The following is a 23,995-nucleotide window of genomic DNA, read 5'->3' as shown; positions in this document are numbered from 1 at the left end:
CATTACGGGGATAAAACAAGGACTTATACCGTCAACGGCGGGGTATCCATGTGAAACTGGAGCATGGTATCTCTGGAATAACTGGCATTTGTCCGGACTAGTACAAGCAACCACACACACACACACACACACACACACACACACACACACACACACACACGTCGCCATGTAAGTGAGATAATTTTGAACGCAACGTTAAACCTATTTCACCTCATATCACCTTATACGTGTACAAGTTCGATTCCAATCTCAAAGAGCCGCTATCTGCCGAGATCAGTGGTATAGTTTAGTGAAACAATTCTGGCTTTCTTTAACCTAATGTTATGGAAATCAATCACTGCATTATCAATGATTTTTTGTTTTTGTTTGTTGATTAACGCTGCACTCAGCATTATTTCAGCTATATGACGGCGGTGTGTAATTAATCGATTCTGGACTAGACAATCTAGTGACTGACATCATGAACATCGATCCACGTTATTGGAATACGAATGAACCAAGTCAACGAGCCTGACCACCCGATCCCGTTAGTCACCTCCTACGACAAGCATTATCGCCTTAACAGTAAGCATGGGTTGCTGGCGACCTAGTCTTCCCCGGATCTTCACGGGTTCATTAAACTAGGAGTATTCTGACGGGACACATGTGAGGGGTGGTTCTTGTGTTGTGTTGGACAAAGTCAAAGTCGTAATGACGAGGTTAACAAGTTTCAGCGAGACGATGAGGGTGTACATTTCCAGTCTAGGTCTAGACGGGGTAATTGCATAGTGCCTTGTGTCAAACTTAGACATTGTTTTGCGTCATTGAGGTAAATCTACCTTAATCTACAAAAAGAATTATCTTAAAAACATAATTGAGGGCTTTGAATCTTAGTTTGCTGCGAAAGCGACATAACTCGGGTTTACTCCTTCCAAAAGGACGGTACCTTGGCATCGTGTTATTTGTGAAGTTGCTAACTTACACAAATGCTTGTCAATATTCATTGTGTCATTTTTGAAAGCTCCGTTGACGATGTGAACATCATGGGTTCCCCTTCAGGTCATCACAGAATGTAATGTTGGTTAATAAACGTTTGTTCAAAGGTATTATCCTGTGACAAAAACGCATATGTCATGACATCATAGCATTATCTGTGGAGGTTTATTGTGGTAATCAAACGCATTTCAGGAATACGTCATTTTTATGTAAACACCTTCAGATTTGTGGTCTTGACATACAGCATAACGCGAGAGGTTATCTAAGGGATGTTTTTGCGAGAGACAGAATACGTTGATGGTCTCTGGTTCAAGGTAACAATTGTTTTTATTTTCATAGCACGATGTTCTATTTACATGACATTCTGGAAGCCCCGCGAATCGATTTGTAAAACCTTAGGCATTTCCCCAGCTTTTTATGTAACAAATTATTTTCTGAAACAAAAACCAAATGCTCGGAACCTTAGATGCTAAGACTTATAAGCTTATTAAAATAAGCATGAAACGTCAGCAAAATAGATTTGTCCTTTTCATATTACGATAGACATTACCGTACAGGTCTTCGGAAGTCGATTTATACTGACAGGAATGGGATTAACCCACTCTGCCCGTGTGGAGCTTTCCTAATACGTTATTTTCAGTTAAGTCTGGAAGGGAAGAGGTAATCCGCCACGTCAAGAGATGATTGTCACACGAATTCAACCTCAAACCAATTACCTTTGCCTTGTAGCTGGATTTGTTCCCCAATCCGCATCTTTTCTAAAAACTAGATGGCCAGCAGCACGAAAGTTGCCTTGATCCAAGACCTTAGGGGAACATTTGCTGTCGTGGTGATGCTGGACCTCGACGTGTTTGAAACTGATTTTAGAAATCTCTGAGAAATATTAAGTGTCCCGAAATGTGCTTCAAATGCTCCAAAGGAAGATTACGAAGTATTTTGGGCGTGAAATATATATTGGAAGTATATAGGTTTCAAAGCAAACTGTGCTATTATTTTACACCATGTTGTATGTTTGAATATTATATAAGTAATTTAAATATGTAATATTTGAGCAAGGCGATTCTGTTGTTTCTTGGATAGCTTGTGCCAACAACATTTTAAGTATGAGGGAAAGTGTTATCGATGGTACGTTTGGTATCAGACCCGTGAAGATCCGGGGTAGAATAGGTCTTCAGCAACATATGCTTGCCGGCCTGTGAAGACCCGGGGTAGAGTAGGTCTTCAGCAACCCATGCTTGCCGTGAAAATCCTGGGTTGAATAGGTCTTCAGGAACCCATGCTTGCCGTAAAAGGCGACTTTGCTATCGTAAAAGGCGACTAACGGGATCGGGTGGTCAAGCTCACTGACTTGGTTGATGCATGTCATCGCATCTCAATTGCGTGGATCGATGCTCATGATGTCAATCAGTGGATTGTTTGGTCCAGACTCCATTATTTACAGACCGCCGTCATATAGCTGGAATATTGGTTATTGTAGCGTTAAACAACAAACAAACAAACACTTGGTATCACGATCGATAAATGCAAATGAGGTCACCTGTCAGGAACAACGTTTTACCTGCACACATCGTTGCAAGTAAAACGTAAGTGTTTGATACAGGCGCCGGGCAGCAGTACTCCCGACATACCACGGCGGCCTGTAAAGTTGCACCTGATCTTTCATGTCAAGTGGCTCTGATCTAAAAGAATTCACTGTTCAAATATGCGCTGTTGGGTCGAAATGTAAAATAATCCTTCTTCTTTAATGGATTATTTGAAAAACTACAGATAAGAAAGGAATCGCGAAAATGTTATCAAAGACCGTAGGATGTGACTGACTATGCCAACCCGGTTCATTAATCAATTTCTTTCTATACGCGTCCATACTTAACTGTCACGGAGAAGATTCAATCTTTGATCTTGTATTTCAGCTGCTTTAGACTTCCCTTCCAACACAATGTTTGTTTTTTACACCTCGGCAATAATTTATGTCATTAAGGTAAACGATGTGAAATATATTTTCAGTAAAAACGTTTTTTACAAAGGCGTCTATTTTGTTTTGTGTTTTTGTACTTCATCTCCTTGAAGCTCTTACATGTCGGATTTTACCCTCTCAGGAATGTGAATTTTTTAATGGCAGATTGTTGTCATGCCTGGTGCTTTGTAAGTAATGGCACGAACCATTCCATAAAAATCAATACTGGGCTGTCTTTCTGTCCTGTCTCGTGTATTTACAGACTAGCACGTGGACAGGGAGGTCCGCAGACCGAGGCGTTGATTGTTGCCCTGCCACTCGATGTGATTTTCCTGTTTTGACCTCATTTCTGATAATTAAAAGCAGCTGTGAAATACAAGCAAGTCGTCCAAGTCAGTATTCAATATTGACATGAAAGTGGTGAGTTAGAATGCACTTCAAATTATATTTTTGGACTTAAGTGCTGTTATATTTCATCAATTTGAACTTAAAGCAAAAAGGCTTGCTTTGTATCAGTTTTAAAGACCATTTTACCCGCATAAGAAACATGTCTACTCCCTCACCATGAAGCAAACATGTCAATAAATTATACCAATAGGTTCAGTGAGAGATGTCTTTTGTCTGTTGTTTAGACTAGATGTACAAGTTTTAAGTAAATATCAAACTTTTTAACATTTTTTTATGTTTTGGGACATCGTTACGATATACGTCAGTAAATTGGAAACAAATAAATACATTTGACATTTCAATTGGACACCTGGGAATCCGCAAGTTATCTGACATTAGGGAATAAAACAAATAGGAAACTAACATCAATTAGCTAACTGTTCCAAATAAAAGACACACCATTTGACATTTGGCTACAAACCCATTTGTTGAACCTGTGACATTTTTGTAGCAGGCAATTTCTTTATGTACAAGTCTGAAGAATAATTAATTAATTTTGCAATCATTTTAGGGGACAAAATCTTCACACACACACACATGTTTTGATCAAATACAAGTTTCTTGTGTACTGGCAATGTATTTACGTCTACAACCCCGATCCAGGATACGGAAACCATAATGCTTCAGCCAGGGTACCGCTGTACAAAGCGATCTTAGCGCTAAGGTGAGCGTAACTTCCATACCTCACCACAGACTTACGACAGTCGTAGCGGTAAGCCAGTTTTGTACACCGGAACCCGGGCAAGAACACAGGAAGTAGACAACACCTAATTGTGTTTTTAGATATGATATTCTACATCACGCTGTTTGATACATAACGCAAATGAGGTTGTATATTGTTCTTCTCGCAACCTGAGCGACAATGATCAAAGTGGTAGACGATGTGATGGGTTATATAAGTGATATTACCGACTAACTAAATCAATCCTTCTGACAAGAAGATCACTGAGTTGTGTAAACCCTGTCTAGACACGTCTAGGCAGCCTCAGATGTATCTCTGTCTCTGTGTGGTAGGGCACTGCTGACAATATATTAACGAGGAGACACGCCATAATCCGTTCTGCAGGACAACTCGTGGTTCTGGTGTCGCCGTCGCCGTCGCCGTCGCGGGAGATGCAGCTGGGGCAACACGACGCGTACGTGACAGGGGGTCTGTAGCATTGGTGTAATTGAATTGGCTCTTGCGGAGGTTGTAGGGCAAATATAGGTTGTCTGGGGACCGCCTTTGCCACCAGCAAGCTACTGTATATTTTGTTAGTTATCGGCTACTTTAGTTCCTTTTATATTAATTATTAATTAACTTTTTAGAAAAGTTATTTTCGATTTAACCGTCCTTACTCGGATTATAAGGGAACAGTTTACTTTACACATTTCGAAACTTTTAATCATTCTTTCTCCTAATCTATTAATGTGACAACACCTGACTTGATGTCTCTTCAACAGAATAAGCCGCCTCCGTGGTCTTGTGGTAGAGCGTCCGCCCGGAGAGCGGAAGGTCCGGGGTTCGATCCCCGGCCGCGTCATACCAAAAGACGTTAAAAGATGGTACTTGTTGTTACCCTGTCTGGCGCTCGACATTAAGGGGATAAAACAAAGACTGGTCGGCTCGGAGTCAGTATACTGTGTCTGTGTGGGGTATTCATGTTAAACTGCGGCATGGTATCTCAGTGAGCTAGCACTATAAATCGGCATCAGTCCGGACTAGTACAAGCAGCCACACACACACACGTGCATGCACGTCGCGATATAAGTGCAATCATCTTTAAACCCAATTTCACCTCACCTCACCTTCAACAGAATAGCACATTCCAAAGTCACAAAGTGCTGATGATTCAGAATTCGTCCTGGAAGGTAAAAGAAAAGGGTTATTATAAAGCGTGGTGGCTATACAGCACGAATGTATCTGTCTGCTGTGCGTATCAGTATGTTAGCATGAGGTAAATGAGTTCGTGTGGCTGTCTGGACACATATCCATCAGTTATTGTATGTTATATAACAGCGCTAAATGCCCATACATTTCTCTTATTAGGCACGGAAATCGACTCCTGCTTAGCAAATGGCTAGATCGTTCCCGTGAATAGTCATTTACGGTTTCCCGGGTCTTCAGCTGTCTTTGAAAGCTTTCCTTCTAACTGCGACGACGCCATGTATGACCTTCTGGTAAGGGTATTCATGCAAAAGCAATGTATAGCTAATAAGAAACATCACATGTGTCTCACTGAAAGAGAACGGGACATAATGGGTTCTGTCGACTCCCTGAACCAATGTGGCACTGGCACCCGGATTAAGATGGTCCTCCTCTGCTTGTCGGAAGATGCAACTAAATTGAATCGGGTAGGCGGCGTTGATGACTTGATTGACTTGATTGACTTGGGCTGCTATGTCAACTAATGGTTTGTATGGCCCAAACTCCATTATCTACAAGCTGCAGTGAAATTGCTGGAATATTTCTGCATATGGCGTATAAAACATTGGTAAAAATTATATATACCATACTGCTGTAGAGTTGCAAGAACATATTGTTAGAATACCCATGCTTAGTATAGAAAAGGCACAGCTGACTTACTTATCATTTTGTAAAAGCGCGTTTATGAACATATATTTTTTTCCAAGCAACTTACATTAGCATGTTAACTTCAGTCCTACTCCAGCTCAGCATCAGGGGCTTAGTGTCATGTATTCGTTATGAAGCACATAAATGTTTTCACGGCCGAAAAAACATGATCATTTAAAGGTTGTACTCACAACGTGACAAAAAAAATTCCTGTGATTGAAGTGAATGGGTCTGGTTTTACGTCGATGTTAGTAATATGCCATCGACACCAGAAATGGGCTTCACACATTGTGCTCATGTGGGGAATCGAACCCGGGTTTTCAGCGTGACGAGCGAACGCTTTAACCACTATGCTACCCCACCGCCCTCCCGTGATTGTAAACAGCGGATGAAGCATATGTTTCGTGTCCTATGAACTCAACAGTTTTATGGTTGTACAATTAGAAATACTTAAGATGGATGTGAACAATTTGGGATTGACAATAAACGTTGTTTTACACTTGAGTCGGCAACATCAAGATGCGCAACAATTGGCTCAAGTTGATACACATCGGCTCAGTTCTATATCGATTCAATACTTTCAGATGTATGTATGTATCTGTGCATGCACGCATGCATGTGTATGCGGGTGAGTGAGTTGAGTTTAAGGCCGATTTAAGAGTATTCGAGTTACATCACGGCATGTCAGCTTAATAAGGTAGGAAGCCGATGCAGGTCGCAGACGTTTACCACTGTAGTGAAACCAATAGGCACGCATATGGTGCTGACAAACCTAGAAACATAATCGGGGGAACTGGGGTTCGACCCCACAATCATTGGTTTCTTGCGTACCCAAGGGAAGCAACTCTGAATTGCGAATTGCGGCGCCTTAGACGGCTGTGCCACCCGTGCCCGAAGTAATCCCAATAAAACCTTTAACATAAGACAATGACCCTGTGTGTGTGCTTTATATGGTTTATTCATAATACAAATGATAATACAATACAAAATAGCCCGGTGATTCATGTTATAAAATATAAGGGATTTTTTCATACCAATAGAAAGATGAACTGGAAGATTGTGAAGGCAGAAAGTCACACAGTCTGAAGTACAGAATCAAACTGCACTAACCATATGTTGATTAATTTATTCCACTTTTTCCCATTCAAAGGGCTTTCCATTCATATAACACGTCAAGGCTAGAGAATAATCAGTCTCGAATAAGTGCCTAAACAGATCCCATTGGTCAAAGCCAAACCTCACATTACTGGTTCGGTAGATTAATTGTTTTTCACATTTTTTGTGTGACTTTACAACGTTATTTTGTCAATGAATATATATAATTCCAGTTACTGTTTCACAACTTCTTCCTTATCCTCGAACCATTGAATAAATATCATGGAAAGAAGAATTTCCAGAAGAAGAATACTTATGTGTGGAATCGAACCCGTGCCCTAGGCGTTACAGGCTAATGCTTTAACCAATACGCTGTGCCACCGCCCCTCATGCCACTTGAAGAACTAAAGGTACATATATATTTTGATGACGATATACTTAGAAGCCTTTTGTAGAGGTTCATATGATGTGTTTTCTGCGAGATATATATATATATATTTATATATATAAATATATCCATACAATTTATTTATAAAATTATAAAATAACATTGGATAAATATTCTGAAGTATATATGAGTACCTGTTGACAATATATTATTTATCTTGAATCTAAAATATGTATGTCGGGACACGATCTGTCATGTGAAAAGCACCATACGTGGACAAATACTTGTATGACGTTGAACATGAACGCAGGGTAACAGAGGACATGACCAGTAGTTTAAATAACTCTTATACCCATGTGCACTTCAAATAACGAACTTACATGGTGATTGATGTATTTGTCAAAAATGTATAATTATATGAACAGCTTACACTCAGTAGGGAATTCCTAGATTAAACACAGCGTTTGACAATGATTTAAAGATATAAATTGTCATTTAGATGATTAATAAAAACTATTGAAAAATGTCTACATTTGTATCTGCTAAATATCCAGAGAATGGTGCGACCATTGTACTTAATACAATACAATAGGTGTCAACTTAGAAAGTACATATGCTAGTGCATGTATGAAGCGAGTAATTACTTCCTTGATAAAGGTACGAGCATCTGTGAAGAAACGTCGTATTGACAGAATAAAGAAGGTGAAATGCTGTGTCAGCATTGTTACTACGGCTGTGCCTTCATTGTTACTTCGGCTTCTAAAATAGCACTTATAAGTTGTTGCAGCAAATACAACTATAACTGTGTACACAAATCTAGAAGCCAGGAAGTGACGTCTTGCTCTAAAGCTGTGAGCTAAATACAGCATATGTCCACAACATTGACAATTTTCAACACAAATCAGGACGATTCTAAGAAATAAACTCCGATATGTTAAACTATCCTTGATGTAGTGACAAATGTAAGTCACCAAAACCTTTACATCATCACCATTTTGGATTCCTATTTTATCATAACCATGTGTTTATGATTCACTGTCTAATCATTGCAACGGGTTTAACACTACATGTCACCATAGTAAAGGTAAGTAAATTGACCCAATAAATAATTTTCAAAATCTCGAAATTTCGAATTTTTTATCGTCACTTTGATTATTTGCTTGTTATTTCAAAAAGTTTCTCGTTATTTCATGTTTATTTTTTAAAAAATCGAATTTCCAAAGAGCATATTAAATAATTGAAAAAAACCCGATAAATATACTCAAAGTGGCAACATTAGGCTTTTATACCTAAAAACATAGCATTGCTACAAACGTGCTGTCTTTCTTCCGATTTGTGAATTCTAAATCCACGAAACATTGTTCCATATGCATGTGGAACGGGTCATATCACTCCAGCTTTTTAGCAAAAATTTGTATCTTGGAGTATAAACATATACAGACATCTCGACCCAAATAGAAACGAAAAAATGACTTTGATATTTATCACAGCTTAAGTTGAAATTACAAAGGCGTATGCAAGACATAAAAGAGTATATACATATTCGATTTGTTGCATCTTATTTGTAATAGATGATAATGTGGAACAGCTGAAGAGGGTTTATTAAATACGGCTCTCGGGAGATATGTTTTCAGATTTGCGTACGCTCTTGAGTACATCAACATTTTAAAATACCAAAGAAATCAGTAGTTTCCATGGCGCTCCCTTTGTTGTGACATGTACGTGTCGTCAATCTGAAGTGCTATGAATGCCTTGACGTCATGCAATGGATAATGTCATAGCTGAAACTGCCTGGTCATTAATATGCAGAAAATACTAATACTTGGTAAGTATTGATTAAATTTAATATTTAGCTATTATTGGGTCAAGCCGAATGGCACGTGGTTACTTGAGAAAGACAAGTACTAGAATACTTATCAATAAAAGTACTCAGGCACAGAGATCCCGTCCCTTTTAACAACGTTTTTACAACACTAAGATTGTAGCCCACATTCCCATTCATTTCACAATATATTGTTAAAACCAACCGATTTTAGCTTGAATATGGTAATCAAATCAAGCTATGTTCAAGCTCAGGCTACGGATATCTTGTGTTTCGAGCACAACATTAATAATTGCATTCAGGCTTCAACACATTCATTGCTATTTTGAGGCCTAGGTGAGACAGAAAACACAATTAAGACTATGAGAAGCCATAATGGGGGCATGACTCACAGCACGTGTTGTCACGAGGCAGTGGTTTTGAGACACACAATCACAACCCAAAATAATGAGTGGCGTATCACAAGTTCGATCTATTTTAGGGGGACAATTTTGAAATGTCCTTCACATGTCTACCAAAAAAAGTAAGGCCTTGGATGTTGTTACCCTGATCAAGCAACTTTTGAGAAAAACGCTCTTTAAAATCTTGAGCTTGCTCAAATGTACCTCAAAAGTTGTGAACACAGTTGTGTAGACACATGAGGAAAGACCTGCTAGACTATCGCTCGGTATGAAAGTTGAATATTGGAAAGTTGAAGTAATCCCTCTTGTTATACAGTCTTGTGAATATTTGTTGTCACTAAGGATCGTCATACATTGGTATAAATATCAAATGGATGAAGCTGTACCACTGGTCTCTTATATATCTAGTTCAGGTGGGCAGATCAATGAAAAGGAATTGGCTATTTGGCCATTATTGAAACGGTATCAGATTATCGATATGTGTTTAGCTTAAGTTAAGCATCTTGGTCAAATTCCCTTCTTTTTGATACTGAAATTCCGATTCGTGTGCATAAAGAACCAGAAGAGGAGGGGTGCACTATTGGTGCACTATTGGTGCCCTCAGCGTTGCCTGCTTGTTGTCTAAATGTCGTATCCCCAAAAGGTCACGTAGATGTTATCTACGGTTAAGTCCAGCATTTCACATATTGTTTTCTCAGTACACTTCAGATAACATTTGCTTTCATGTTCAACAAAGTTCAATGCGATGCATCAGGCGATTTGGCCACCTGCGGTTATAATTTTGAGTGGGCAATTTCTCTGTAACACACTTTAACAGCAACCTGAGTGATGTGCGTCAATAACCAGCTGTGCATGGGAATGAGAAGGCGGGATTACAAACAGCATTTCAGACTCGCACACTGATGGAAGCCCAACAACAAATAGGTTGGTTAACTGCAGGATTACACAACACAACTCAAAAAGGATTATAAACAATGGCTTTCTGTAAGCAGTGCACCACATCACATCACAGAGGGGGGACGGGAAACACTGGCAGTAGGATTAAACTTGACAAGGAGCGAAAACGCCAATATGGAATGAATGATGGGGAACAACGACGTCGTTTGAAATGCATACAATGACAGCTTAGCTGCATACATTCAGCATCTTCGTTAAAAATACTTGAGTACCCACACTGAAAGAAAATATTCCCCGTTTACCCGCTTCTTAGTCACGTGTTTACTTTTGATGACCGGCAGAAAGGTAAAACATTGATCACACAGAAAATATACATGTAAACATTTTGAGCATGAAAAAGTCATACACGGACGTATTTTGAGATTTGGTTATCGCCCACGAACGTCCTTCAATCCATCTTAAAATAATCCTCTCTTGCAAATCACAATCTTTGATTTAGAATTCACAACCACGATTGCTTTTATTTGAACACAAGCATCTTCCTCGGTGTACAGTTTGTTTACAAATGGTTTCTCAACGTTGGTATCATGTGCCATCCTTAGCATTAGCGAACGCTGGCCAAAAGATAACAGTGAAAATAGTTGTTAAAGTGGACACAATTCCAATCACACTGAACACACATGATGCTTTGCCCTTCCTCCTCGAAGTGACGAATCTTCCGTTCAGAAAGTCTTTGTTTGATTTCACTGAGAAAAGAATGGCAATGATGCCGAACGGGGGATTAAAACATATCAGCACTACCACTGCTAAACCTATGTAATTCCTTGGTTTGTTCGGGGATTCTTGATGCAGCGCTCTCCCGTCCGGTTGGCTGATAATAACTTTTCCAGAATCCTCCTCAAATATGAACTTCTGATCGCCTGACTTTGTCCTGAAGGATTTCTTTCTACCGGTCGCCAATTCCACATCATGAGCAGTGGGAGCTGAGTAGCACAGCATCTCGGTAGGTCTTATGAAGATCATTGGAAATTAGTGGTAGTCATGTTGACTGGAGGCAAACCCTGAAAAGTACAATCGACGTATTGTAGAAGAGGTCAGTTTAGGATGTAAATAACAGCCGCAATGTTATTACCATAATCATAAGAGAACGTTTCAGCATGCGTTTGTGGAAAAGTGATGATACCGGATGAAAAGGTGGGCACACGTCACAAACACATCGCAAACAAATACACGGGCGAGTTGTTTGGTCACCTGAAAACAATACTACATGAGAACATGAGGTACTGGTCAAAATTGAATTGCATCGGACATTATCCTTGTCACTTGTGCCTGTATGTCCCCTAAGAAACTACTATAAAACTTTTTGGAATATTGCTCGACATGAAGGGAAAGTTGACTTTTGGAATGTTGCTCGACATGAAGGGAAAGTTGACTTTTGGAATATTGCTCGACATGAAGGGAAAGCTGACTTTTGGAATATTGCTCGACATGAAGGGAAAGTTGACTTTTGGAATATTGCTCGACATGAAGGGAAAGTTGACTTTTGGAATATTGCTCGACATGAAGGGAAAGTTGACTTTTGGAATATTGCTCGACATGAAGGGAAAGTTGACTTTTGGAATATTGCTCGACATGAAGGGAAAGTTGACTTTTGGAATATTGCTCAGCATGAAGGGAAAGTTGACTTTTGGAATATTGCTCGACATGAAGGGAAAGTTGACTTTTGGAATATTGCTCGACATGAAGGGAAAGTTGACTTTTGGAATATTGCTCGACATGATGGGAAAGTTGACTTTTGGAATATAGCTCGACATGAAGGGAAAGTTGACTTTTGGAATATTGCTCGACATGAGGGGAAAGTTGACTTTTGGAATATTGCTCAGCATGTAGGGAAAGTTGACTTTTGGAATATTGCTCGACATGAAGGGAAAGTTGACTTTTGGAATATTGCTCGACATGAAGGGAAAGTTGACTTTTGGAATATTGCTCGACATGAAGGGAAAGTTGACTTTTGGAATATAGCTCGACATGAAGGGAAAGTTGACTTTTGGAATATAGCTCGACATGAAGGGAAAGTTGACTTTTGGAATATTGCTCGACATGAAGGGAAAGTTGACTTTTGGAATGTTGAGGGCATCTCTCTTTTCATAGTCTTGCATAGGTTTGTGTAACTCTAAATCGTCACATGTAGATATAGATATGAAACAGATTAGGCTGTTTCACTAGTCTCTGTCATATCCCGTTCAGCTTGGTAAATCAGTGGTAGGGAAATGGCTCTTACACCAACAGTATCAATTCATCGATATGCCTGAAGTTCTGTAGCTCTTATTTACGGAGCTCATTCGGCAGACTATTCCAGACATAACTTCTATAACTGTTTTAACAATTTTGAATAGTTCCCAAACCATGTCCTTTAAGCGATTTATGTGAAACCAATAGTGCCATCCATCGTTAATAGGCTGGAAAATGAGGTGTTATGACCATCATGATCAAATAAAAGTGCGCTCACCTGATTTTCCCAATTTTGATGTGTTGGCTATGTTGCAGAGGGGGGACAGTAAGTAAAGTGACATACGTTGGGTTGACTGTATGGCAATGTAATTAGGATCAGTGCCGAAGATTCAGAATCAGAATCATAAATACCCAGCATCTGATATTACATTTATAATAACATTGTTAAGTGCAGTCATTGCCACTGGCAGTTATTATCAGCTCAGCATGATATGTCCTGTCGAATGTCACAGGAACTCAATATATCGATATTACAATTGAAGTTATGTTCAGGCCGATAAACTGACCACAGGTTAAACGGTCAAGGCCGATATAAATTGGTCACAGAGCAAACGGTCACGGCAGCCATGGCTGTAGGAGAACGCTTAGTCTTTGAAAACATTTCTTTAAAATAATTGTATTTTTTTCCTAAGAATTTTTCCTCTTCTGTTGTTTTTATGGGGAACCAAGGGAACTAGACTTGGTTTAGTTTGAGCGTGACTTACCTAGACTTTTATATATTTTCACCGCTGCTTTGCTTTTTTCTGCCCAATTGATTCGGCGAATAATCGAGACTTGTTCTTGTCTGGCGTTGACGTCATATATTTCTATGTGTCTATGGATGTACAGCTTCTAGGAAAATAGCCTTAAACAACCATTGTAAGTGTACTCGCCTGGTCAGTATTACCAATTCTTTTTTATAATATCATTTTATAACAGACGCTTAACATTTTAAATTTGGAGAAGTATCCAAGTTCTGTATGTTTAGGAAAATACATTTAATACAACGAGATGTAAACTTGCTAGTACAACACATCACTTGCTGCACTGGATACAACATACACAAAAAATGTCTGGTGTTTTGGGGGAAAATACAGAAAAAAACAGCGTTAAGTGATCACGCATAAACGTATGTCATAGTTGTTTGAGCGCCATATTAAGCATGCCTGTATGAATGTGAGGTAACACAGCTATACATCGTTCATGTTTGTTCGGGTTGTGTACGTAATAGGTTGCCATTTGAGACCAGCCTATTTCGCGTTGGAAGTTGCAAGATAACATTAGACTCCAGCGGGTACACTTTGCAGTCACAGCTAATGTAATCCAAGTCATTCAATATCCACTGTGAATCTACTGTCTGTCTGAGCTCACATTTCAGGATGATCTGAATCTGGCAGGATCTGATTACCCTAACCATGATAACCCAGGGAGAAAGTCTCAGTTTGACACAAGTCACTTATTACGTCTAGACCTCGACTAAAATGAGTAGATTTACTTAGCTCATCGGTAGCCAGGAACGTAAAATAGTATTATTATTGACATGCAAACGATCCATGAAGCGGTCGACAGAACTATTGTCAGATGCAAGTCCCTATTTTAACTTGTACATTATTTTCCAGTGTTTTTTTTATATCAGGTGAACACGTTTTGGTACACCTGTCCTGCACGGCAGATAAGAAGTCAACGCCCTCAGTTCCCTGTAACGAGATTCTGAATAGTGTGTATATCCAACTAGACTCACTTCACACCCTTGCGCAGAATATTCTGAAATGTCCTTCCCATGTAAATATGTAGGTTTCTGTTTATATATATTGTGATTGTTGGTAGTTTTCTAACTCATCACCCTCCACACCCTTGTCAGAATATTTAGGGTTTTCCTATAACGTGAAAAAAAAGCACTGCCATTGTTTGTATAGTTGTAACGTAGGTATATCAAAGGTTATTAAGTATTTTGCAGTTTTAACGCATTATGAAATATTCAGGTTTCTACACATGCATACACGCAGAGGCATATGTATTGTTTGTTTGTTTGTTGTTTAACGCCATTTTCAGCAATATTCCAGCTATATGGCGGCGGTCCAGTCTTGACCAGATAATCCAACGACATATGTATATACAATATAACACTATTATTTTAGTCCTTCAGGCAACATATTGAATAATATTGCCTCTGTTGGAGGTAAGGTGAAATGGGGTTTAACGTCGCGTCCGAGATTATTGCATTTATACGCAATATATACGCAATTGTGTGTGTGTGTGTGTGTGTGTGTGTGTGTGTGTGTGAGAGAGAGAGAGAGTGTGTGTGTGTGTGTACGTGTGTGTGTGTGTGAGAGAGAGAGAGAGAGTGTGTGTGTGTGTGTGTGTGCGTGCGTGTGTGTGTGTGAAAGAGAGAGAGAGTGTGTGTGTGTGTACGTGTGTGTGTGTGAGAGAGAGAGAGAGTGTGTGTGTGTGTGTGCGTGTGTGTGTGTGAAAGAGAGAGAGAGAGAGTGTGTGTGTGTGTACGTGTGTGTGTGTGTGTGTGTGTGAGAGAGAGAGAGAGAGAGAGTGTGCGTGTGTAGCTGCTGATGCCGATCTATAGCGCTATCTCACTGAGATACCATGCCGCAGTTTAACATGAATACCCCACGCAGACACAGTATAATGACTCCGAGCCGACCAGTCATTGTTTTAGCCCCTAAAATGTCGAACGCCAGGCAGGGTAATAAGAAGAACCACATCTTAACGTCTTTTGGTATGATGCGGCCGAGGATCGAACCCCGGACCTTCCGCTCTCCAGGCGGGCAATCTACCACTAGATAACGGAGGCGGTCAAAACCATTGTGAAATGAAACAGAAGCCTATCGTTTGCGTCGTTTTAAGACAAAAATGGTCATTGGTGTTGACAACGTTGTTCCATCCCACGAGCACGGGAATGTAATGAATAGACAAAAGATCGTTATCGGGGCAAATCCGGAATTTAAAGCTCGCGATCAACGGATCCTGGCATGACAAGGGACGTAACACTGCACAGCAACTTGACACGATTAATTCACTGGACCAACACTGTACCCATCTTTGAAGGAAAGCACATTCACCTGACTTCTCCACTTACATGTGCTTGATTATCTCTCAGTGTCATGGAACGCATGTTGTGCTTTGTCATGTTTAATGTACTTGATTATCTCTCAGTGTCATGGAACGCATGTTGTGCTATGTCATGTTTAATGTACTTGATTATCTCTGTGTGTCATGGAACGCATGTTGTGCTATGTCATGTTTAATATACTTGATTATCTCTCAGTGTCATGGAACGCATGTTGTGCTATGTCATGTTTAATGTACTTGATTATCTCTCAGTGTCATGGAACGCATGTTGTGCTATGTCATGTTTAATGTACTTGATTATCTCTCAGTGTCATGGAACGCATGTTGTGCTATGTCATGTTTAATGCACTTGATTATCTCTCAGTGTCATGGAACGCATGTTGTGCTATGTCATGTTTAATGCACTTGATTATCTCTCAGTGTCATGGAACGCATGTTGTGCTATGTCATGTTTAATGTACTTGATTATCTCTCAGTGTCATGGAACGCATGTTGTGCTATGTCATGTTTAATGTACTTGATTATCTCTCAGTGTCATGGACTTATGTTGTGCTATGTCATGTTTAATGTACTTGATTATCTCTCAGTGTCATGGAACGCATGTTGTGCTATGTCATGTTTAATGTACTTGATTATCTCTCAGTGTCATGGAACGCATGTTGTGCTATGTCATGTTTAATGCACTTGATTATCTCTCAGTGTCATGGAACGCATGTTGTGCTATGTCATGTTTAATGTACTTGATTATCTCTGTGTGTCATGGAACGCATGTTTTGCTATGTCATGTTAAATGTACTTGATTATCTCTCAGTGTCATGGAACGCGTGTGGTGCTATGTCATGTTTAATGTACTTGATTATCTCTCAGTGTCATGGAACGCATGTTGTGCTATGTCATGTTTAATGTACTTGATTATCTCTCAGTGTCATGGAACGCATGTTGTGCTATGTCATGTTTAATGTACTTGATTATCTCTCAGTGTCATGGAACGCATGTTGTGCTATGTCATGTTTAATGTACTTGATTATCTCTCAGTGTCATGGAACGCATGTTGTGCTATGTCATGTTTAATGTACTTGATTTTCTCTCAGTGTCATGGAACGCATGTTGTGCTATGTCATGTTTAATGCACTTGATTATCTCTCAGTGTCATGGAACGCATGTTGTGCTTTATCATGTTTAATGTACTTGATTATTTCTCAGTGTCATGGAACGCATGTTGTGCTATGTCATGTTTAATGTACTTGATTATTTCTCAGTGTCATGGAACGCATGTTGTGCTATGTCATGTTTAATGCACTTGATTATCTCTCAGTGTCATGGAACGCATGTTGTGCTATGTCATGTTTAATGCACTTGATTATCTCTCAGTGTCATGGAACGCATGTTGTGCTATGTCATGTTTAATGTACTTGATTAAAAGTATTTACATTTAGAACTATTCGTGCAATACGTTATGTCTCGAATGCATTTATTTGTTCCGACTGCAACGACTATGTATTTCTCCATAAAATGTCGATTTACATGCTTTCCCTTTTCCTGACCATGTGGTATGATCACTGATCTTCAGTAATCCTTTCGCAAAATTTCCACCAATGTTTTGACATTTATGCCTAATGGAATCTCTTTTTGATTTAAAAATATTTATTCACAAGGAGTGAACGGGATTGGGGGACAAGTTCTTCCAACTTAGAATGCCCTCTCCCTGGTATTTATGAACAATATTTTTAAGGCTGTTTAACTGATTATTCCCTCACGTTGACGTGTTATATTGTTTTGAATGTTGCAATAACTATGTACGGATATCTGGACGCTGCTTATTTTACCCAAATACTTTTAATTGTTGTAAGTTGATGTACATTCGTCTCAAAGTTTTGTAATTTCAGAAATGTTAAACACTGACTGACATGGTCCATGATTTACTGTATTCTAATCCTGACATGTCGACGTTTATTACAATCACTTCTCGTTCGAGATAAAGGGATTCGGTTGTGTGTTTTTGAACAGTGGTTCCTATATTTCATGAAATAATTGTTTTAGTTTATCTCCGGTGTAGGAGGTGAGGTAGTTAATTCTGTCTGCAATCTGCATGTAATCCTCCTTCCATGCATTGACACGGCAGTTTCTTCACACCGTGCCACAAGCGTTAATATTCCCTCGCAGTATGATGGCCATCTAATGCACAAAAAAGTCAATATAATCATTAATATCCCCAAAGAAGGATGGGATGAGTATTTCTGATAACCAAAAAAATGCATGCAGCCACAGCGCTGCTGTATAAAAGTGTCTCGTTTATCCGAGAAATATCAAGCCTCTACCTTCTAGCGTCAACACTGGAAAAAGCTTTTTCTAAAAAAAACTTGCATTTGCATATGATGTTCCCTGGGGAGAATGTCATCTTATTAAGGTATCGAATGGTTCTAAGTTAGATTGCTCGATATGACCATGGCACTGCACCAACGCTTCTTCTGTAAGCTACAATTCCAAATGCATGTACGTCAAAGAAGTCAGTATTCATTATGGTGAAGATTGGGACAATCTCTTTCATGTGAAAACCACGTCGGATGATGTGACTTCATTGATTCGTCGCGCGGTTAAACGACCGTCCTCCTCTGACTGACATGAAATTCTACTAGCGGATGTCGAAGGGCAGCAGCGGCACTTGACTCCAAATTGCTGAAAAGATTTTAATGGTAATGCCGATGTGAAATGGGCTAACCTATTTTGTCACCTAACTATAAATACGTTCCGTGGCGATTTGTGAGTCACTAAAACAGCCATTTAAACTTTACTTGACGAAAACAATATCTCATGACATATATAACTGGACAGATGTCAACACTGTTCACGTCCAAAGCCATCTGCTCAACATAGGCTTAGCCTAGCAGTCTCGCTATTTCATTCCCTAATTGTCCACAGGCATGATTTATCGTTGTCTCCTTTTCTACAGATGTAAGCTATGCAACTCATCTAGGTTTAAAATGTCTACATCATATTTGTCTATATGTTATTGTCCAGAAATGTACCTAACTTCCGCAATGCCGAGAGCCTACAATCTTTCGTCTTGCACGTGGTATGGGAAACATGTTTCACCATGAGTGAAATGTTTGTGTTCTACATGGTCGGGGTGGCTACATGTCTCTATTATCAAGCCTCATCACGTCACAAGTAAATAAAGTAAAGTCACACGGCTTAGATGCATTGTGATAAAGACCTGAAAGGGAAAGATTCAACATAGGTGTTGTACAAGTAACCGAGTGTCCTTCTTCATCGTCCATCTCAAGTTCAATTTCCTTCTAAAATGATTCATACACCGTCTAAGCATATAACTGTCCTATCCATATGGCGCTTCGCTGTCTCGAGTTATATACTACGCATATACACAATGTACTGCAACGTCTTTCTGCTTACAGCGGAAGCTCAAAATGTGCAATGTCTATCAGTGATCAGATAAAAATGTATATATGCATAACACACGATGTGTAATGAATTGTTTTATCGTTCAGTGGTACCTCCGATCACTGTGTAATCTAAGTCTTTGGTTGTTTTAATGTGTTTATTATGCATTTGTTTTTACAAATATTTATTGTCATATCACGTAAGAATGACAATGACTGATAACATTGAGTTACTCTGTTATCAGAGGCAAGTAGGTTTGTAAATATTCAACAATGGTTGCAACATGATATATACATAAGGCATGAGACGTTATTGCAACGTAGATAACAAGCGGCCCCTATTGAACTGTGATCATACTTGTGTATCTACATTGTACCCGTGAGCAAGATATGCATGTGCTCTCGATGTAGTCGGAATCGGGCCATGGACTCTGCTTTCAGAGATTTCCTGTGATTACTGAAATAGTTCTGTCGTTTGTATTTATCCAAACATAATTTGATCTTAACCTGAGTAATTAAGGGCCGATAAACATTGACCGGATTTGGAGAATTGGACACTAACAGCACGGTGAAATATTTTCAACTATTTTCATTACAGATCTTCTTCATATTGCTGCTCTCTCAGTAACAACTACAATGCATCAAATGACCCTCCGATGCAAAAGAACATTGTATCAACTACAAATCTTTTGTACCCAATACTAACTTTGGAGCATTATTTCAGTAGACACATATGTCATTCCGTTGCTACCCGAATTGATTGCATCAGTTACGAACCATCGTCAGTTCTCTGTTTGACTTGGTGTGTTCTGAATGAACATCATGTGTTCAGATCTCCGGTATACAAGCACATGCTGGTTAGTTCTCCACACCCAGAGGTTACTCTCTTTTCCTTTTGTCTTATATAACTGCAGCTTTTCCAATCTGTTTCGGCGGTAAATATAGACTAGTAATTATCTGGACGTTTAATATTTACTTGAGATGAATATTCAGCACCATCCAGCGGTTGAAAGTAAGACGTCATGGAAGACAAACGCTCTTCCGAAAATATAGTTCCCCATTAACATACCAGATGTATGAACAAACACCACTGTCATGAAAGACAATTATCCGATTGACTTAAACAATACTGCACATTTGTGAGCTAAATATTTGTATGTCTTTATGCAAATCTGGCATGACATATACTTTTTAATTCAAATACGAAACGGGTGGCGTATGAAGCTATACCACAAGAAACAAACCGTCAGACAAGAAATAAACTTACGTTCATTAACATATATTAGCAAGAATATTAAACGTTGTAGAAACACAACATATGTACATGTCATGGATAAAGTTTGCTGCATTTTACGAGTATTTGTGAACAATGTATTGTTGTAAAAAGTAATACAGATATCCCAATGAAGAATCATCTAAATACAGCATTGGCACTATCTGATATACTTAATCCGCAAAGTTTCAGTGGAAATAACGACACGACAAAATAGCCACAGACACCAATGACACAGCTCCTAGATCCTGAAATTCTTAGTATGTCCACGATCACATTACTTGATATAAATCTGTCATTTAAAGAATACCAATAATAGCAACAGAAGGAAATCTAAAACAGAAATACTGTTTACGACACACAAATCTCCGAGGCATGAAGCACCATGACTGTATACATACCTTTAGAATCCTACTCCAAGAATGCCCTAATAAAGGAACCAACAGTACAACAACGACCGCAGCATCATGTCATATGTCCAGAACAGGTGGACACTCTGTCGCCTCCCAAGCCACCAGTAGCAGCGATATTGGTCATGCCACACAGAGAACGCGCCCTTGGTTCACGTGCTAGCTGCAGTCACTTGGTAGCTTCATAGGCGTGATGCAGAGGCTGTGTCTGCGCCAGGTCCGTCCCTTGTCACTTCCTAGCATCCTAGAGTATGGATTTTGTCGTGGCATCTCTCGTTACTGCACGTACTCACATGTCTTCGATGTCCACTGCTTAAATTTAGTTAGCTCTCGACGTCTTCAATATTCCATTTTGATATTTAATAATGGAGTAATAGTCTCATGTATGGAGTGGAATGGATTTTATAGCAGATTAATCAAGTTTAATATCTAATGTTTTGACGGCGTTTTGTTACTCTGGCATTAATTTCTCAGTGAACGCTTTACGGTTTGGGGATCAGGTGATGGTGCTTGACATTTACACTGTAACATGAGGAGTGACAGTTGAATCCCAGTTAAACTACGAACTCTGTTAAACCGGAAAGCCAACATTTTGAAGCTTTACGTTGTCTATCAATATAAAACTATATATAATTGTACTTTTAATTACGTTTAATCATTATTTAAATTAAATGATTCGCTAATGTGATAATGAGTAACATTTTAGAGGCAATGATAACGGCCGTATTGAGCAGGTATTATTGTTGATCTTTCCCGTCTCAAGTTCGGAGATATGTTGTCATGTATTTGATATGTTTTAATTGTATCGAATCAGAATAGGTTAATAGAATGGAAGAACATCTACAAATGTTTTTGGAATAATATGCTGTTGTATTAACCTTATTGACTTATGGTATGATTGCATCGCATTATTTATATTTTGTAACTTTAAAGACAAGATAAAAGGACATTTAAAATTTAAAATTTAACTTTCAATTTAATTTAATTTATTAATTTAAAGTTCATATTTAATGTTTGACATACTTTATACATTACTTGAGGGTTTGAGGACGTATGGAAGAAGATATTGAGGTTTGCTGACAGTGGAGGTGAGGTGGGGTAAAATGGGGTTTAACGTCGCGTGCAAGATTATTTCACTTATATAGCGACGTGCATGCACGTGTGTGTATGTGGCTGCTTATACTTATCCGGACTGATGCCGATTTATAGTGCTAGCACACTGAGATACCATGCCTCAGTTAAACATGAATACCTCACTCAGACACAATATACTGACTCCGAGCCAACCAGACCTTGTTTTACCCCTTAAAGCCGAGCGCCAGACATGGTAACGCCAAGAGCCATCTTTTAACGTCTTTTGGTATGACGCGTCCGGGGATGGACCCCACGACCTTCCGCTCTCCAGGCGGACGCTCTACCACTAGACCACGGAGGCGGTCGACAGTGGAGGATGCTCCGTGTTGTACTTATTGAATTCCAAGCCGACGAAATTCATTGATTTAAAAGGCGTGTCCCAAAGTCAGTTGTCACTATGTTAGAATGATGGATTCCTGGCAACCGCAGACATCACACACCAAAGACCACGAACTGGGAAAGCAAGGTGTAAGATATCCATCATCGTAGCTGTTTCTGGAATGAGACTATGAGACTAAATTATCATAGGACGTGATATTCAATAGATTGGAGTAACGGTCGTCGTCTTTAAACGTGTCTTCGCGACGCAAATATCATCATGGAAAATGACATTATATCAAAACTCATCATGAATGCCTTCATCAGATGCGCCACGACTGATGAGATGAGATAAAGCAATTCTCCTCAGCCACGATTTCACTAAAGCTGGCAATGTCACCATCAGTTAGCCATTCAGAGTCACGGAGCTGACGTCACTGACTCAGCAGGGACTCGAGCAGTGATCAAAACAACTGATAGTGGCTCTATTCTCAGCCAATCTAGAATGTTTTCAGCAACATTTCTTAACAAGTCCAACGTGGACCTGTTTGTACTTTAACAGATATTCGAAACGAGACACGAAACACGAGAATACATCATATACGGGGAAGTCAGTTCTGATATCATGTTTACAGATTGTGCAGAGAGCAGGTCGCTGTATTGCAATCAACAACGTCACCGAGTCTGACCACGAGATCTAACTATGTTAATGTTTTGTTTGGGACATATTCAAACCCTGTCCAAAAGGAATTTTTTATTTGATCTGGAATCTGCATACAAATACCTGCCAAACCAGATCAAGGTATCCATTGTGTATGTAGGCACTGGTATTGTCTTACATAATGAACATAGTAACCAAGTCATATTTAATGTATTGTATTTAGTGTATTGTATGAGTGAGTTGGGCTTAACGCTGTGATCGGTATTACAGCGAGTCAGCTTTATGTGTGGAGAAATTCAAAAGTGATGCAAATCTTGGACGTTTACCACTTTGGTGAAACCACGAGCGCTAGTATTTACTGTATGATATGGACGCGTTCTTGGCAATCTACAAAGACACTATCGTTTATTTCTCATTCATACAACAGAGACAATCAGCTAACTGTTAAAGACACAAAACCTTTAAATTAGCACGCGGATAAAGGAATAGGACTACACGAAGATAACTTTTCACTTTCTTCTTTATGCAAATTGTTTCATCGTCAATGTGTGGAATCTTTTATTCAACACGCGCAACTGTGATTAATCTCTTTTATCATCTAGCAAACGAGAATCATGAAGATGTCTATCTTTACAAGTCTATCGTACACAATCAGCTATGTCTGTTATGAAGATGTCTATCGTTACAAGTCTATCACACACAATCAGCTATGTCTGTTATGAAGATGTCTCTCGTTACAAGTCTATCGTACACAATCAGCCATGTCTATTATGAAGATGTCTATCGTTACAAGTCTATCGTACACAATTAGCCATGTCTATTATGAAGATGTCTCTCGTTACAAGTCTATCACACACAATCAGCCATGTCTGTTATGAAGATGTCTATCGTTACAAGTCTATCGTACACAATC

The 23,995-nt window shown here is 39.2% G+C and overlaps 1 long non-coding RNA gene across 1 annotated transcript; it reads right to left on the bottom strand.

Moving 5' to 3' along the window:
* Positions 1 to 6,870: 6,870 nt before the first annotated feature.
* Positions 6,871 to 21,176, bottom strand: LOC124150349. Its single transcript, XR_006863244.2, has 2 exons — positions 20,961 to 21,176; positions 6,871 to 11,594 (listed from the first exon to the last, which is right to left on the bottom strand). It is a non-coding gene; the product is annotated as an uncharacterized LOC124150349 (long non-coding RNA).
* Positions 21,177 to 23,995: the final 2,819 nt, after the last annotated feature.

The sequence above is a fragment of the Haliotis rufescens genome, unplaced genomic scaffold (assembly GCF_023055435.1).
Source record: "Haliotis rufescens isolate VD_foot unplaced genomic scaffold, xgHalRufe1.0.p SCAF_4, whole genome shotgun sequence".
NCBI lineage: Eukaryota > Metazoa > Mollusca > Gastropoda > Lepetellida > Haliotidae > Haliotis > Haliotis rufescens.
The sequence above is the reverse complement of the archived record's forward strand: the minus strand, read 5'-3'. Positions and strand labels throughout refer to the sequence as shown.